This window comes from Oncorhynchus mykiss, chromosome 16 (genome assembly GCF_057628025.1).
Source record: "Oncorhynchus mykiss isolate SJ-2025 chromosome 16, ASM5762802v1, whole genome shotgun sequence".
Lineage (NCBI taxonomy): Eukaryota > Metazoa > Chordata > Actinopteri > Salmoniformes > Salmonidae > Oncorhynchus > Oncorhynchus mykiss.
In genome coordinates this window covers 74,064,450-74,080,519 of record NC_143037.1, presented here as the reverse complement: position 1 = coordinate 74,080,519, position 16,070 = coordinate 74,064,450, and the positions used below count along the sequence as shown (strand labels likewise).

The window sequence follows — 16,070 nt, the reverse complement described above, 5'->3', positions numbered from 1 at the left end:
CTCTCCCGAGGCGTTATTCCTCTCTCCTACAGCGTCAATCACAATTACATCCACTTGGCCAATTATGAAAATTATGTGATGACGTCATTTAGCGACTTCTAGCTACTTTTAGGACCAGCAATAGCTACTTTCCTTCCTGAGGATTTGGCAACACTGCCTCTCACATGCTCAGGCCCACTTTGCGTCCCAAAACGTAGCTTAAGAAACCCTGTTGCTAGACAATTGAAGGTGTCTGTATCGTTTCCAATATTAGTAAAAGACATCTCTTTTGTGATGTGATTTTGCTAGACAGAGATGTGGGTTAAATTAATGAGACTGGTTTGATTCAAATAGGTGTGGGTGTTCACATCTGCAACATATGTGACTTTTATGGGTGCTGTGGCTTAGTTGGGTAAAGTGCCTGTCTAGTAAACAGGAGATACTGAGTTCAAATCTCAGCAGTACCTTTTTATTGTTCACATTGGTGGAGAAGGTCAGAGGGGAGGGCACTCAGGTTTTCTCACCAATGGGTTTAGAGAATTAGAGATGACGTGAGGAGGATGCAATTGAGATATTCCAATGTCACGGAAAAAGGGCACTTTTTGAATGAGAAAAAATCTACCGACTGTGTAAAGCTCCACTGTTTCTTCAGTTTATTCATTATCGAGACCAAAATGAAAAGAGTTTAGCCAGCTTGTGCACATCACTTTCACAGCCTATGTAGGCTTTACAAAGCCAGCTCTTGTAGCTGGCCGTGATCGTATAGTGGTTAGTACTCTGCGTTGTGGTCGCAGCAACCCCGGTTCGAATCCGGGTCACGGCACTGCAATGTAATTTTAGAAGGGTTGTTTTTTGAATGAGTTAAGACTTGCTATGCAAGCTAAGAAACTCAGCAACTCTGCCGTTTGACAAAGTTCCCCACCATATTGTAGGTTAATTACTTACACGAAATCATTCATCTGCTGTTTCAGACGTTTTTACCATTTTTAAGCTCGAGAGCCAAATGAGAAATGCAGTGTCCTCGAACGACCAACATTATGAAGAAATAGTATATGATTCTGAATGTTCACTCATATCTCGCGACCCACCTATGACATGTTAATAACCGCTTTGGGTCCCAAATCATAGTTTAAGAATTCATGTCAGAGGTTCTTGAGTTTATTCATCTCGAGACCCAAATGAAAAATGTACTGTCCTCGAATGATCATAGTTACGAAGAAATAGTATGTGATTACCATTGATTACTGATATCTCGCTACCCACCTCTCACCAGTGTTGCCAACTTAGCGACTTTGTCGCTATATTTAGTGAGTATTCAGAAAAAAGACAAGAATCGACAGAGGAAAGTTCAATTGTAGTTCTAAACATACTTAGGGTGTTTTTTTACTCACTTTTTGTCTCTCCCGAGGCGTTATTCCTCTCTCCTACAGCGTCAATCACAATTACATCCACTTGGCCAATTATGAAAATTATGTGATGACGTCATTTAGCGACTTCTAGCTACTTTTAGGACCAGCAATAGCTACTTTCCTTCCTGAGGATTTGGCAACACTGCCTCTCACATGCTCAGGCCCACTTTGCGTCCCAAAACGTAGCTTAAGAAACCCTGTTGCTAGACAATTGAAGGTGTCTGTATCGTTTCCAATATTAGTAAAAGACATCTCTTTTGTGATGTGATTTTGCTAGACAGAGATGTGGGTTAAATTAATGAGACTGGTTTGATTCAAATAGGTGTGGGTGTTCACATCTGCAACATATGTGACTTTTATGGGTGCTGTGGCTTAGTTGGTTAAAGTGCCTGTCTAGTAAACAGGAGATCCTGAGTTCAAATCTCAGCAGTACCTTTTTATTGTTCACATTGGTGGAGAAGGTCAGAGGGGAGGGCACTCAGGTTTTCTCACCAATGGGTTTAGAGAATTAGAGATGACGTGAGGAGGATGCAATTGAGATATTCCAATGTCACGGAAAAAGGGCACTTTTTGAATGAGAAAAAATCTACCGACTGTGTAAAGCTCCACTGTTTCTTCAGTTTATTCATTATCGAGACCAAAATGAAAAGAGTTTAGCCAGCTTGTGCACATCACTTTCACAGCCTATGTAGGCTTTACAAAGCCAGCTCTTGTAGCCGGTCGTGATCGTATAGTGGTTAGTACTCTGCGTTGTGGTCGCAGCAACCCCGGTTCGAATCCGGGTCACGGCACTGCAATGTAATTTTAGAAGGGTTGTTTTTTGAATGAGTTAAGACTTGCTATGCAAGCTAAGAAACTCAGCAACTCTGCCGTTTGACAAAGTTCCCCACCATATTGTAGGTTAATTACTTACACGAAATCATTCATCTGCTGTTTCAGACGTTTTTACCATTTTTAAGCTCGAGAGCCAAATGAGAAATGCAGTGTCCTCGAACGACCAACATTATGAAGAAATAGTATATGATTCTGAATGTTCACTCATATCTCGCGACCCACCTATGACATGTTAATAACCGCTTTGGGTCCCAAATCATAGTTTAAGAATTCATGTCAGAGGTTCTTGAGTTTATTCATCTCGAGACCCAAATGAAAAATGTACTGTCCTCGAATGATCATAGTTACGAAGAAATAGTATGTGATTACCATTGATTACTGATATCTCGCTACCCACCTCTCACCAGTGTTGCCAACTTAGCGACTTTGTCGCTATATTTAGTGAGTATTCAGAAAAAAGACAAGAATCGACAGAGGAAAGTTCAATTGTAGTTCTAAACATACTTAGGGTGTTTTTTTACTCACTTTTTGTCTCTCCCGAGGCGTTATTCCTCTCTCCTACAGCGTCAATCACAATTACATCCACTTGGCCAATTATGAAAATTATGTGATGACGTCATTTAGCGACTTCTAGCTACTTTTAGGACCAGCAATAGCTACTTTCCTTCCTGAGGATTTGGCAACACTGCCTCTCACATGCTCAGGCCCACTTTGCGTCCCAAAACGTAGCTTAAGAAACCCTGTTGCTAGACAATTGAAGGTGTCTGTATCGTTTCCAATATTAGTAAAAGACATCTCTTTTGTGATGTGATTTTGCTAGACAGAGATGTGGGTTAAATTAATGAGACTGGTTTGATTCAAATAGGTGTGGGTGTTCACATCTGCAACATATGTGACTTTTATGGGTGCTGTGGCTTAGTTGGGTAAAGTGCCTGTCTAGTAAACAGGAGATACTGAGTTCAAATCTCAGCAGTACCTTTTTATTGTTCACATTGGTGGAGAAGGTCAGAGGGGAGGGCACTCAGGTTTTCTCACCAATGGGTTTAGAGAATTAGAGATGACGTGAGGAGGATGCAATTGAGATATTCCAATGTCACGGAAAAAGGGCACTTTTTGAATGAGAAAAAATCTACCGACTGTGTAAAGCTCCACTGTTTCTTCAGTTTATTCATTATCGAGACCAAAATGAAAAGAGTTTAGCCAGCTTGTGCACATCACTTTCACAGCCTATGTAGGCTTTACAAAGCCAGCTCTTGTAGCTGGCCGTGATCGTATAGTGGTTAGTACTCTGCGTTGTGGTCGCAGCAACCCCGGTTCGAATCCGGGTCACGGCACTGCAATGTAATTTTAGAAGGGTTGTTTTTTGAATGAGTTAAGACTTGCTATGCAAGCTAAGAAACTCAGCAACTCTGCCGTTTGACAAAGTTCCCCACCATATTGTAGGTTAATTACTTACACGAAATCATTCATCTGCTGTTTCAGACGTTTTTACCATTTTTAAGCTCGAGAGCCAAATGAGAAATGCAGTGTCCTCGAACGACCAACATTATGAAGAAATAGTATATGATTCTGAATGTTCACTCATATCTCGCGACCCACCTATGACATGTTAATAACCGCTTTGGGTCCCAAATCATAGTTTAAGAATTCATGTCAGAGGTTCTTGAGTTTATTCATCTCGAGACCCAAATGAAAAATGTACTGTCCTCGAATGATCATAGTTACGAAGAAATAGTATGTGATTACCATTGATTACTGATATCTCGCTACCCACCTCTCACCAGTGTTGCCAACTTAGCGACTTTGTCGCTATATTTAGTGAGTATTCAGAAAAAAGACAAGAATCGACAGAGGAAAGTTCAATTGTAGTTCTAAACATACTTAGGGTGTTTTTTTACTCACTTTTTGTCTCTCCCGAGGCGTTATTCCTCTCTCCTACAGCGTCAATCACAATTACATCCACTTGGCCAATTATGAAAATTATGTGATGACGTCATTTAGCGACTTCTAGCTACTTTTAGGACCAGCAATAGCTACTTTCCTTCCTGAGGATTTGGCAACACTGCCTCTCACATGCTCAGGCCCACTTTGCGTCCCAAAACGTAGCTTAAGAAACCCTGTTGCTAGACAATTGAAGGTGTCTGTATCGTTTCCAATATTAGTAAAAGACATCTCTTTTGTGATGTGATTTTGCTAGACAGAGATGTGGGTTAAATTAATGAGACTGGTTTGATTCAAATAGGTGTGGGTGTTCACATCTGCAACATATGTGACTTTTATGGGTGCTGTGGCTTAGTTGGTTAAAGTGCCTGTCTAGTAAACAGGAGATCCTGAGTTCAAATCTCAGCAGTACCTTTTTATTGTTCACATTGGTGGAGAAGGTCAGAGGGGAGGGCACTCAGGTTTTCTCACCAATGGGTTTAGAGAATTAGAGATGACGTGAGGAGGATGCAATTGAGATATTCCAATGTCACGGAAAAAGGGCACTTTTTGAATGAGAAAAAATCTACCGACTGTGTAAAGCTCCACTGTTTCTTCAGTTTATTCATTATCGAGACCAAAATGAAAAGAGTTTAGCCAGCTTGTGCACATCACTTTCACAGCCTATGTAGGCTTTACAAAGCCAGCTCTTGTAGCCGGTCGTGATCGTATAGTGGTTAGTACTCTGCGTTGTGGTCGCAGCAACCCCGGTTCGAATCCGGGTCACGGCACTGCAATGTAATTTTAGAAGGGTTGTTTTTTGAATGAGTTAAGACTTGCTATGCAAGCTAAGAAACTCAGCAACTCTGCCGTTTGACAAAGTTCCCCACCATATTGTAGGTTAATTACTTACACGAAATCATTCATCTGCTGTTTCAGACGTTTTTACCATTTTTAAGCTCGAGAGCCAAATGAGAAATGCAGTGTCCTCGAACGACCAACATTATGAAGAAATAGTATATGATTCTGAATGTTCACTCATATCTCGCGACCCACCTATGACATGTTAATAACCGCTTTGGGTCCCAAATCATAGTTTAAGAATTCATGTCAGAGGTTCTTGAGTTTATTCATCTCGAGACCCAAATGAAAAATGTACTGTCCTCGAATGATCATAGTTACGAAGAAATAGTATGTGATTACCATTGATTACTGATATCTCGCTACCCACCTCTCACCAGTGTTGCCAACTTAGCGACTTTGTCGCTATATTTAGTGAGTATTCAGAAAAAAGACAAGAATCGACAGAAGAAAGTTCAATTGTAGTTCTAAACATACTTAGGGTGTTTTTTTACTCACTTTTTGTCTCTCCCGAGGCGTTATTCCTCTCTCCTACAGCGTCAATCACAATTACATCCACTTGGCCAATTATGAAAATTATGTGATGACGTCATTTAGCGACTTCTAGCTACTTTTAGGACCAGCAATAGCTACTTTCCTTCCTGAGGATTTGGCAACACTGCCTCTCACATGCTCAGGCCCACTTTGCGTCCCAAAACGTAGCTTAAGAAACCCTGTTGCTAGACAATTGAAGGTGTCTGTATCGTTTCCATTATTAGTAAAAGACATCTCTTTTGTGATGTGATTTTGCTAGACAGAGATGTGGGTTAAATTAATGAGACTGGTTTGATTCAAATAGGTGTGGGTGTTCACATCTGCAACATATGTGACTTTTATGGGTGCTGTGGCTTAGTTGGTTAAAGTGCCTGTCTAGTAAACAGGAGATCCTGAGTTCAAATCTCAGCAGTACCTTTTTATTGTTCACATTGGTGGAGAAGGTCAGAGGGGAGGGCACTCAGGTTTTCTCACCAATGGGTTTAGAGAATTAGAGATGACGTGAGGAGGATGCAATTGAGATATTCCAATGTCACGGAAAAAGGGCACTTTTTGAATGAGAAAAAATCTACCGACTGTGTAAAGCTCCACTGTTTCTTCAGTTTATTCATTATCGAGACCAAAATGAAAAGAGTTTAGCCAGCTTGTGCACATCACTTTCACAGCCTATGTAGGCTTTACAAAGCCAGCTCTTGTAGCCGGCCGTGATCGTATAGTGGTTAGTACTCTGCGTTGTGGTCGCAGCAACCCCGGTTCGAATCCGGGTCACGGCACTGCAATGTAATTTTAGAAGGGTTGTTTTTTGAATGAGTTAAGACTTGCTATGCAAGCTAAGAAACTCAGCAACTCTGCCGTTTGACAAAGTTCCCCACCATATTGTAGGTTAATTACTTACACGAAATCATTCATCTGCTGTTTCAGACGTTTTTACAATTTTTAAGCTCGAGAGCCAAATGAGAAATGCAGTGTCCTCGAACGACCAACATTATGAAGAAATAGTATATGATTCTGAATGTTCACTCATATCTCGCGACCCACCTATGACATGTTAATAACCGCTTTGGGTCCCAAATCATAGTTTAAGAATTCATGTCAGAGGTTCTTGAGTTTATTCATCTCGAGACCCAAATGAAAAATGTACTGTCCTCGAATGATCATAGTTACGAAGAAATAGTATGTGATTACCATTGATTACTGATATCTCGCTACCCACCTCTCACCAGTGTTGCCAACTTAGCGACTTTGTCGCTATATTTAGTGAGTATTCAGAAAAAAGAAAAGAATCGACAGAAGAAAGTTCAATTGTAGTTCTAAACATACTTAGGGTGTTTTTTTACTCACTTTTTGTCTCTCCCGAGGCGTTATTCCTCTCTCCTACAGCGTCAATCACAATTACATCCACTTGGCCAATTATGAAAATTATGTGATGACGTCATTTAGCGACTTCTAGCTACTTTTAGGACCAGCAATAGCTACTTTCCTTCCTGAGGATTTGGCAACACTGCCTCTCACATGCTCAGGCCCACTTTGCGTCCCAAAACGTAGCTTAAGAAACCCTGTTGCTAGACAATTGAAGGTGTCTGTATCGTTTCCAATATTAGTAAAAGACATCTCTTTTGTGATGTGATTTTGCTAGACAGAGATGTGGGTTAAATTAATGAGACTGGTTTGATTCAAATAGGTGTGGGTGTTCACATCTGCAACATATGTGACTTTTATGGGTGCTGTGGCTTAGTTGGTTAAAGTGCCTGTCTAGTAAACAGGAGATCCTGAGTTCAAATCTCAGCAGTACCTTTTTATTGTTCACATTGGTGGAGAAGGTCAGAGGGGAGGGCACTCAGGTTTTCTCACCAATGGGTTTAGAGAATTAGAGATGACGTGAGGAGGATGCAATTGAGATATTCCAATGTCACGGAAAAAGGGCACTTTTTGAATGAGAAAAAATCTACCGACTGTGTAAAGCTCCACTGTTTCTTCAGTTTATTCATTATCGAGACCAAAATGAAAAGAGTTTAGCCAGCTTGTGCACATCACTTTCACAGCCTATGTAGGCTTTACAAAGCCAGCTCTTGTAGCTGGCCGTGATCGTATAGTGGTTAGTACTCTGCGTTGTGGTCGCAGCAACCCCGGTTCGAATCCGGGTCACGGCACTGCAATGTAATTTTAGAAGGGTTGTTTTTTGAATGAGTTAAGACTTGCTATGCAAGCTAAGAAACTCAGCAACTCTGCCGTTTGACAAAGTTCCCCACCATATTGTAGGTTAATTACTTACACGAAATCATTCATCTGCTGTTTCAGACGTTTTTACCATTTTTAAGCTCGAGAGCCAAATGAGAAATGCAGTGTCCTCGAACGACCAACATTATGAAGAAATAGTATATGATTCTGAATGTTCACTCATATCTCGCGACCCACCTATGACATGTTAATAACCGCTTTGGGTCCCAAATCATAGTTTAAGAATTCATGTCAGAGGTTCTTGAGTTTATTCATCTCGAGACCCAAATGAAAAATGTACTGTCCTCGAATGATCATAGTTACGAAGAAATAGTATGTGATTACCATTGATTACTGATATCTCGCTACCCACCTCTCACCAGTGTTGCCAACTTAGCGACTTTGTCGCTATATTTAGTGAGTATTCAGAAAAAAGACAAGAATCGACAGAGGAAAGTTCAATTGTAGTTCTAAACATACTTAGGGTGTTTTTTTACTCACTTTTTGTCTCTCCCGAGGCGTTATTCCTCTCTCCTACAGCGTCAATCACAATTACATCCACTTGGCCAATTATGAAAATTATGTGATGACGTCATTTAGCGACTTCTAGCTACTTTTAGGACCAGCAATAGCTACTTTCCTTCCTGAGGATTTGGCAACACTGCCTCTCACATGCTCAGGCCCACTTTGCGTCCCAAAACGTAGCTTAAGAAACCCTGTTGCTAGACAATTGAAGGTGTCTGTATCGTTTCCAATATTAGTAAAAGACATCTCTTTTGTGATGTGATTTTGCTAGACAGAGATGTGGGTTAAATTAATGAGACTGGTTTGATTCAAATAGGTGTGGGTGTTCACATCTGCAACATATGTGACTTTTATGGGTGCTGTGGCTTAGTTGGGTAAAGTGCCTGTCTAGTAAACAGGAGATACTGAGTTCAAATCTCAGCAGTACCTTTTTATTGTTCACATTGGTGGAGAAGGTCAGAGGGGAGGGCACTCAGGTTTTCTCACCAATGGGTTTAGAGAATTAGAGATGACGTGAGGAGGATGCAATTGAGATATTCCAATGTCACGGAAAAAGGGCACTTTTTGAATGAGAAAAAATCTACCGACTGTGTAAAGCTCCACTGTTTCTTCAGTTTATTCATTATCGAGACCAAAATGAAAAGAGTTTAGCCAGCTTGTGCACATCACTTTCACAGCCTATGTAGGCTTTACAAAGCCAGCTCTTGTAGCTGGCCGTGATCGTATAGTGGTTAGTACTCTGCGTTGTGGTCGCAGCAACCCCGGTTCGAATCCGGGTCACGGCACTGCAATGTAATTTTAGAAGGGTTGTTTTTTGAATGAGTTAAGACTTGCTATGCAAGCTAAGAAACTCAGCAACTCTGCCGTTTGACAAAGTTCCCCACCATATTGTAGGTTAATTACTTACACGAAATCATTCATCTGCTGTTTCAGACGTTTTTACCATTTTTAAGCTCGAGAGCCAAATGAGAAATGCAGTGTCCTCGAACGACCAACATTATGAAGAAATAGTATATGATTCTGAATGTTCACTCATATCTCGCGACCCACCTATGACATGTTAATAACCGCTTTGGGTCCCAAATCATAGTTTAAGAATTCATGTCAGAGGTTCTTGAGTTTATTCATCTCGAGACCCAAATGAAAAATGTACTGTCCTCGAATGATCATAGTTACGAAGAAATAGTATGTGATTACCATTGATTACTGATATCTCGCTACCCACCTCTCACCAGTGTTGCCAACTTAGCGACTTTGTCGCTATATTTAGTGAGTATTCAGAAAAAAGACAAGAATCGACAGAGGAAAGTTCAATTGTAGTTCTAAACATACTTAGGGTGTTTTTTTACTCACTTTTTGTCTCTCCCGAGGCGTTATTCCTCTCTCCTACAGCGTCAATCACAATTACATCCACTTGGCCAATTATGAAAATTATGTGATGACGTCATTTAGCGACTTCTAGCTACTTTTAGGACCAGCAATAGCTACTTTCCTTCCTGAGGAAAATCATAGTTTAAGAATTCATGTCAGAGGTTCTTGCGTTTATTCATCTCGAGACCCAAATGAAAAATGTACTGTCCTCGAATGATCATAGTTACGAAGAAATAGTATGTGATTACCATTGATTACTGATATCTCGCTACCCACCTCTCACCAGTGTTGCCAACTTAGCGACTTTGCGACTTCTCTGCTAGACAGAGATGTGGGTTAAATTAATGAGACTGGTTTGATTCAAATAGGTGTGGGTGTTCACATCTGCAACATATGTGACTTTTATGGGTGCTGTGGCTTAGTTGGTTAAAGTGCCTGTCTAGCAAACAGGAGATCCTGAGTTCAAATCTCAGCAGTACCTTTTTATTGTTCACATTGGTGGAGAAGGTCAGAGGGGAGGGCACTCAGGTTTTCTCACCAATGGGTTTAGAGAATTAGAGATGACGTGAGGAGGATGCAATTGAGATATTCCAATGTCACGGAAAAAGGGCACTTTTTGAATGAGAAAAAATCTACCGACTGTGTAAAGCTCCACTGTTTCTTCAGTTTATTCATTATCGAGACCAAAATGAAAAGAGTTTAGCCAGCTTGTGCACATCACTTTCACAGCCTATGTAGGCTTTACAAAGCCAGCTCTTGTAGCCGGCCGTGATCGTATAGTGGTTAGTACTCTGCGTTGTGGTCGCAGCAACCCCGGTTCGAATCCGGGTCACGGCACTGCAATGTAATTTTAGAAGGGTTGTTTTTTGAATGAGTTAAGACTTGCTATGCAAGCTAAGAAACTCAGCAACTCTGCCGTTTGACAAAGTTCCCCACCATATTGTAGGTTAATTACTTACACGAAATCATTCATCTGCTGTTTCAGACGTTTTTACCATTTTTAAGCTCGAGAGCCAAATGAGAAATGCAGTGTCCTCGAACGACCAACATTATGAAGAAATAGTATATGATTCTGAATGTTCACTCATATCTCGCGACCCACCTATGACATGTTAATAACCGCTTTGGGTCCCAAATCATAGTTTAAGAATTCATGTCAGAGGTTCTTGAGTTTATTCATCTCGAGACCCAAATGAAAAATGTACTGTCCTCGAATGATCATAGTTACGAAGAAATAGTATGTGATTACCATTGATTACTGATATCTCGCTACCCACCTCTCACCAGTGTTGCCAACTTAGCGACTTTGTCGCTATATTTAGTGAGTATTCAGAAAAAAGACAAGAATCGACAGAAGAAAGTTCAATTGTAGTTCTAAACATACTTAGGGTGTTTTTTACTCACTTTCTGTCTCTCCCGAGGCGTTATTCCTCTCTCCTACAGCGTCAATCACAATTACATCCACTTGGCCAATTATGAAAATTATGTGATGACGTCATTTAGCGACTTCTAGCTACTTTTAGGACCAGCAATAGCTACTTTCCTTCCTGAGGATTTGGCAACACTGCCTCTCACATGCTCAGGCCCACTTTGCGTCCCAAAACGTAGCTTAAGAAACCCTGTTGCTAGACAATTGAAGGTGTCTGTATCGTTTCCAATATTAGTAAAAGACATCTCTTTTGTGATGTGATTTTGCTAGACAGAGATGTGGGTTAAATTAATGAGACTGGTTTGATTCAAATAGGTGTGGGTGTTCACATCTGCAACATATGTGACTTTTATGGGTGCTGTGGCTTAGTTGGTTAAAGTGCCTGTCTAGTAAACAGGAGATCCTGAGTTCAAATCTCAGCAGTACCTTTTTATTGTTCACATTGGTGGAGAAGGTCAGAGGGGAGGGCACTCAGGTTTTCTCACCAATGGGTTTAGAGAATTAGAGATGACGTGAGGAGGATGCAATTGAGATATTCCAATGTCACGGAAAAAGGGCACTTTTTGAATGAGAAAAAATCTACCGACTGTGTAAAGCTCCACTGTTTCTTCAGTTTATTCATTATCGAGACCAAAATGAAAAGAGTTTAGCCAGCTTGTGCACATCACTTTCACAGCCTATGTAGGCTTTACAAAGCCAGCTCTTGTAGCCGGCCGTGATCGTATAGTGGTTAGTACTCTGCGTTGTGGTCGCAGCAACCCAGGTTCGAATCCGGGTCACGGCACTGCAATTAAATTTTAGAAGGGTTGTTTTTTGAATGAGTTAAGACTTACTATGCAAGCTAAGAAACTCAGCAACTCTGCCGTTTGACAAAGTTCCCCACCATATTGTAGGTTAATTACTTACACGAAATGATTCATCTGCTGTTTCAGACGTTTTTACCATTTTTAAGCTCGAGAGCCAAATGAGAAATGCAGTGTCCTCGAACGACCAACATTATGAAGAAATAGTGTATGATTCTGAATGTTCACTCATATCTCGCGACCCACCTATGACATGTTAATAACCGCTTTGGGTCCCAAATCATAGTTTAAGAATTCATGTCAGAGGTTCTTGAGTTTATTCATCTCGAGACCCAAATGAAAAATGTACTGTCCTCGAATGATCATAGTTACGAAGAAATAGTATGTGATTACCATTGATTACTGATATCTCGCTACCCACCTCTCACCAGTGTTGCCAACTTAGCGACTTTGTCGCTATATTTAGTGAGTATTCAGAAAAAAGACAAGAATCGACAGAAGAAAGTTCAATTGTAGTTCTAAACATACTTAGGGTGTTTTTTACTCACTTTCTGTCTCTCCCGAGACGTTATTCCTCTCTCCTACAGCATCAATCACAATTACATCCACTTGGCCAATTATGAAAATGATGTGATGACGTCATTTAGCGACTTCTAGCTACTTTTAGGACCAGCAATAGCTACTTTCCTTCCTGAGGATTTGGCAACACTGCCTCTCACATGCTCAGGCCCACTTTGCGTCCCAAAACGTAGCTTAAGAAACCCTGTTGCTAGACAATTGAAGGTGTCTGTATCGTTTCCAATATTAGTAAAAGACATCTCTTTTGTGATGTGATTTTGCTAGACAGAGATGTGGGTTAAATTAATGAGACTGGTTTGATTCAAATAGGTGTGGGTGTTCACATCTGCAACATATGTGACTTTTATGGGTGCTGTGGCTTAGTTGGTTAAAGTGCCTGTCTAGTAAACAGGAGATCCTGAGTTCAAATCTCAGCAGTACCTTTTTATTGTTCACATTGGTGGAGAAGGTCAGAGGGGAGGGCACTCAGGTTTTCTCACCAATGGGTTTAGAGAATTAGAGATGACGTGAGGAGGATGCAATTGAGATATTCCAATGTCACGGAAAAAGGGCACTTTTTGAATGAGAAAAAATCTACCGACTGTGTAAAGCTCCACTGTTTCTTCAGTTTATTCATTATCGAGACCAAAATGAAAAGAGTTTAGCCAGCTTGTGCACATCACTTTCACAGCCTATGTAGGCTTTACAAGGCCAGCTCTTGTAGCCGGCCGTGATCGTACAGTGGTTAGTACTCTGCGTTGTGGTCGCAGCAACCCCGGTTCGAATCCGGGTCACGGCACTGCAATGTAATTTCAGAAGGGTTGTTTTTTGAATGAGTTATGACTTACTATGCAAGCTAAGAAACTCAGCAACTCTGCCGTTTGACAAAGTTCCCCACCATACTGTAGGTTAATTACTTACACGAAATGATTCATCTGCTGTTTCAGACGTTTTTACCATTTTTAAGCTCCAGAGCCAAATGAGAAATGCAGTGTCCTCGAACGACCAACATTATGAAGAAATAGTATATGATTCTGAATGTTCACTCATATCTCGCGACCCACCTATGACATGTTAATAACCGCTTTGGGTCCCAAATCATAGTTTAAGAATTCATGTCAGAGGTTCTTGAGTTTATTCATCTCGAGACCCAAATGAAAAATGTACTGTCCTCGAATGATCATAGTTACGAAGAAATAGTATGTGATTACCATTGATTACTGATATCTCGCTACCCACCTCTCACCAGTGTTGCCAACTTAGCGACTTTGTCGCTATATTTAGTGAGTATTCAGAAAAAAGACAAGAATCGACAGAAGAAAGTTCAATTGTAGTTCTAAACATACTTAGGGTGTTTTTTACTCACTTTTTGTCTCTCCCGAGGCGTTATTCCTCTCTCCTACAGCGTCAATCACAATTACATCCACTTGGCCAATTATGAAAATTATGTGATGACGTCATTTAGCGACTTCTAGCTACTTTTAGGACCAGCAATAGCTACTTTCCTTCCTGAGGATTTGGCAACACTGCCTCTCACATGCTCAGGCCCACTTTGCGTCCCAAAACGTAGCTTAAGAAACCCTGTTGCTAGACAATTGAAGGTGTCTGTATCGTTTCCAATATTAGTAAAAGACATCTCTTTTGTGATGTGATTTTGCTAGACAGAGATGTGGGTTAAATTAATGAGACTGGTTTGATTCAAATAGGTGTGGGTGTTCACATCTGCAACATATATGACTTTTATGGGTGCTGTGGCTTAGTTGGTTAAAGTGCCTGTCTAGTAAACAGGAGATCCTGAGTTCAAATCTCAGCAGTACCTTTTTATTGTTCACATTGGTGGAGAAGGTCAGAGGGGAGGGCACTCAGGTTTTCTCACCAATGGGTTTAGAGAATTAGAGATGACGTGAGGAGGATGCAATTGAGATATTCCAATGTCACGGAAAAAGGGCACTTTTTGAATGAGAAAAAATCTACCGACTGTGTAAAGCTCCACTGTTTCTTCAGTTTATTCATTATCGAGACCAAAATGAAAAGAGTTTAGCCAGCTTGTGCACATCACTTTCACAGCCTATGTAGGCTTTACAAAGCCAGCTCTTGTAGCCGGCCGTGATCGTATAGTGGTTAGTACTCTGCGTTGTGGTCGTAGCAACCCCGGTTCGAATCCGGGTCACGGCACTGCAATGTAATTTTAGAAGGGTTGTTTTTTGAATGAGTTAAGACTTGCTATGCAAGCTAAGAAACTCAGCAACTCTGCCGTTTGACAAAGTTCCCCACCATATTGTAGGTTAATTACTTACACGAAATCATTCATCTGCTGTTTCAGACGTTTTTACCATTTTTAAGCTCGAGAGCCAAATGAGAAATGCAGTGTCCTCGAACGACCAACATTATGAAGAAATAGTATATGATTCTGAATGTTCACTCATATCTCGCGACCCACCTATGACATGTTAATAACCGCTTTGGGTCCCAAATCATAGTTTAAGAATTCATGTCAGAGGTTCTTGAGTTTATTCATCTCGAGACCCAAATGAAAAATGTACTGTCCTCGAATGATCATAGTTACGAAGAAATAGTATGTGATTACCATTGATTACTGATATCTCGCTACCCACCTCTCACCAGTGTTGCCAACTTAGCGACTTTGTCGCTATATTTAGTGAGTATTCAGAAAAAAGACAAGAATCGACAGAGGAAAGTTCAATTGTAGTTCTAAACATACTTAGGGTGTTTTTTTACTCACTTTTTGTCTCTCCCGAGGCGTTATTCCTCTCTCCTACAGCGTCAATCACAATTACATCCACTTGGCCAATTATGAAAATTATGTGATGACGTCATTTAGCGACTTCTAGCTACTTTTAGGACCAGCAATAGCTACTTTCCTTCCTGAGGATTTGGCAACACTGCCTCTCACATGCTCAGGCCCACTTTGCGTCCCAAAACGTAGCTTAAGAAACCCTGTTGCTAGACAATTGAAGGTGTCTGTATCGTTTCCAATATTAGTAAAAGACATCTCTTTTGTGATGTGATTTTGCTAGACAGAGATGTGGGTTAAATTAATGATACTGGTTTGATTCAAATAGGTGTGGGTGTTCACATCTGCAACATATGTGACTTTTATGGGTGCTGTGGCTTAGTTGGTTAAAGTGCCTGTCTAGTAAACAGGAGATCCTGAGTTCAAATCTCAGCAGTACCTTTTTATTGTTCACATTGGTGGAGAAGGTCAGAGGGGAGGGCACTCAGGTTTTCTCACCAATGGGTTTAGAGAATTAGAGATGACGTGAGGAGGATGCAATTGAGATATTCCAATGTCACGGAAAAAGGGCACTTTTTGAATGAGAAAAAATCTACCGACTGTGTAAAGCTCCACTGTTTCTTCAGTTTATTCATTATCGAGACCAAAATGAAAAGAGTTTAGCCAGCTTGTGCACATCACTTTCACAGCCTATGTAGGCTTAACAAAGCCAGCTCTTGTAGCCGGCCGTGATCGTATAGTGGTTAGTACTCTGCGTTGTGGTCGCAGTAACCCCGGTTTGATTCCGGGTCACGGCACTGCAATGTAATTTTAGAAGGGTTGTTTTTTGAATGAGTTAAGACTTGCTATGCAAGCTAAGAAACTCAGCAACTCTG

At 40.8% G+C, this 16,070-nt stretch overlaps 16 non-coding genes across 16 annotated transcripts; all 16 read left to right on the top strand.

Moving 5' to 3' along the window:
* The first annotated feature begins 730 nt into the window (after positions 1 to 730).
* Positions 731 to 802, top strand: trnah-gug (transfer RNA histidin (anticodon GUG)). The gene has a single exon. It is a non-coding gene; the product is annotated as a tRNA-His (tRNA).
* Positions 803 to 1,749: 947 nt separating this feature from the next.
* trnat-agu (transfer RNA threonine (anticodon AGU)) lies at positions 1,750 to 1,823 on the top strand. Its single transcript has one exon. It is a non-coding gene; the product is annotated as a tRNA-Thr (tRNA).
* A 1,661-nt stretch (positions 1,824 to 3,484) lies between these two features.
* trnah-gug (transfer RNA histidin (anticodon GUG)) lies at positions 3,485 to 3,556 on the top strand. The gene has a single exon. It is a non-coding gene; the product is annotated as a tRNA-His (tRNA).
* Positions 3,557 to 4,503: 947 nt separating this feature from the next.
* trnat-agu (transfer RNA threonine (anticodon AGU)) lies at positions 4,504 to 4,577 on the top strand. The gene has a single exon. It is a non-coding gene; the product is annotated as a tRNA-Thr (tRNA).
* A 1,303-nt stretch (positions 4,578 to 5,880) lies between these two features.
* trnat-agu (transfer RNA threonine (anticodon AGU)) lies at positions 5,881 to 5,954 on the top strand. Its single transcript has one exon. It is a non-coding gene; the product is annotated as a tRNA-Thr (tRNA).
* A 284-nt stretch (positions 5,955 to 6,238) lies between these two features.
* trnah-gug (transfer RNA histidin (anticodon GUG)) lies at positions 6,239 to 6,310 on the top strand. Its single transcript has one exon. It is a non-coding gene; the product is annotated as a tRNA-His (tRNA).
* Positions 6,311 to 7,257: 947 nt separating this feature from the next.
* On the top strand, positions 7,258 to 7,331 carry trnat-agu (transfer RNA threonine (anticodon AGU)). Its single transcript has one exon. It is a non-coding gene; the product is annotated as a tRNA-Thr (tRNA).
* Positions 7,332 to 7,615: 284 nt separating this feature from the next.
* On the top strand, positions 7,616 to 7,687 carry trnah-gug (transfer RNA histidin (anticodon GUG)). The gene has a single exon. It is a non-coding gene; the product is annotated as a tRNA-His (tRNA).
* A 1,305-nt stretch (positions 7,688 to 8,992) lies between these two features.
* On the top strand, positions 8,993 to 9,064 carry trnah-gug (transfer RNA histidin (anticodon GUG)). The gene has a single exon. It is a non-coding gene; the product is annotated as a tRNA-His (tRNA).
* A 993-nt stretch (positions 9,065 to 10,057) lies between these two features.
* Positions 10,058 to 10,131, top strand: trnaa-agc (transfer RNA alanine (anticodon AGC)). The gene has a single exon. It is a non-coding gene; the product is annotated as a tRNA-Ala (tRNA).
* A 284-nt stretch (positions 10,132 to 10,415) lies between these two features.
* trnah-gug (transfer RNA histidin (anticodon GUG)) lies at positions 10,416 to 10,487 on the top strand. The gene has a single exon. It is a non-coding gene; the product is annotated as a tRNA-His (tRNA).
* A 946-nt stretch (positions 10,488 to 11,433) lies between these two features.
* trnat-agu (transfer RNA threonine (anticodon AGU)) lies at positions 11,434 to 11,507 on the top strand. The gene has a single exon. It is a non-coding gene; the product is annotated as a tRNA-Thr (tRNA).
* A 1,302-nt stretch (positions 11,508 to 12,809) lies between these two features.
* trnat-agu (transfer RNA threonine (anticodon AGU)) lies at positions 12,810 to 12,883 on the top strand. Its single transcript has one exon. It is a non-coding gene; the product is annotated as a tRNA-Thr (tRNA).
* Positions 12,884 to 13,167: 284 nt separating this feature from the next.
* On the top strand, positions 13,168 to 13,239 carry trnah-gug (transfer RNA histidin (anticodon GUG)). Its single transcript has one exon. It is a non-coding gene; the product is annotated as a tRNA-His (tRNA).
* A 946-nt stretch (positions 13,240 to 14,185) lies between these two features.
* On the top strand, positions 14,186 to 14,259 carry trnat-agu (transfer RNA threonine (anticodon AGU)). The gene has a single exon. It is a non-coding gene; the product is annotated as a tRNA-Thr (tRNA).
* Positions 14,260 to 15,562: 1,303 nt separating this feature from the next.
* Positions 15,563 to 15,636, top strand: trnat-agu (transfer RNA threonine (anticodon AGU)). The gene has a single exon. It is a non-coding gene; the product is annotated as a tRNA-Thr (tRNA).
* The last annotated feature ends 434 nt before the right edge of the window (positions 15,637 to 16,070 follow it).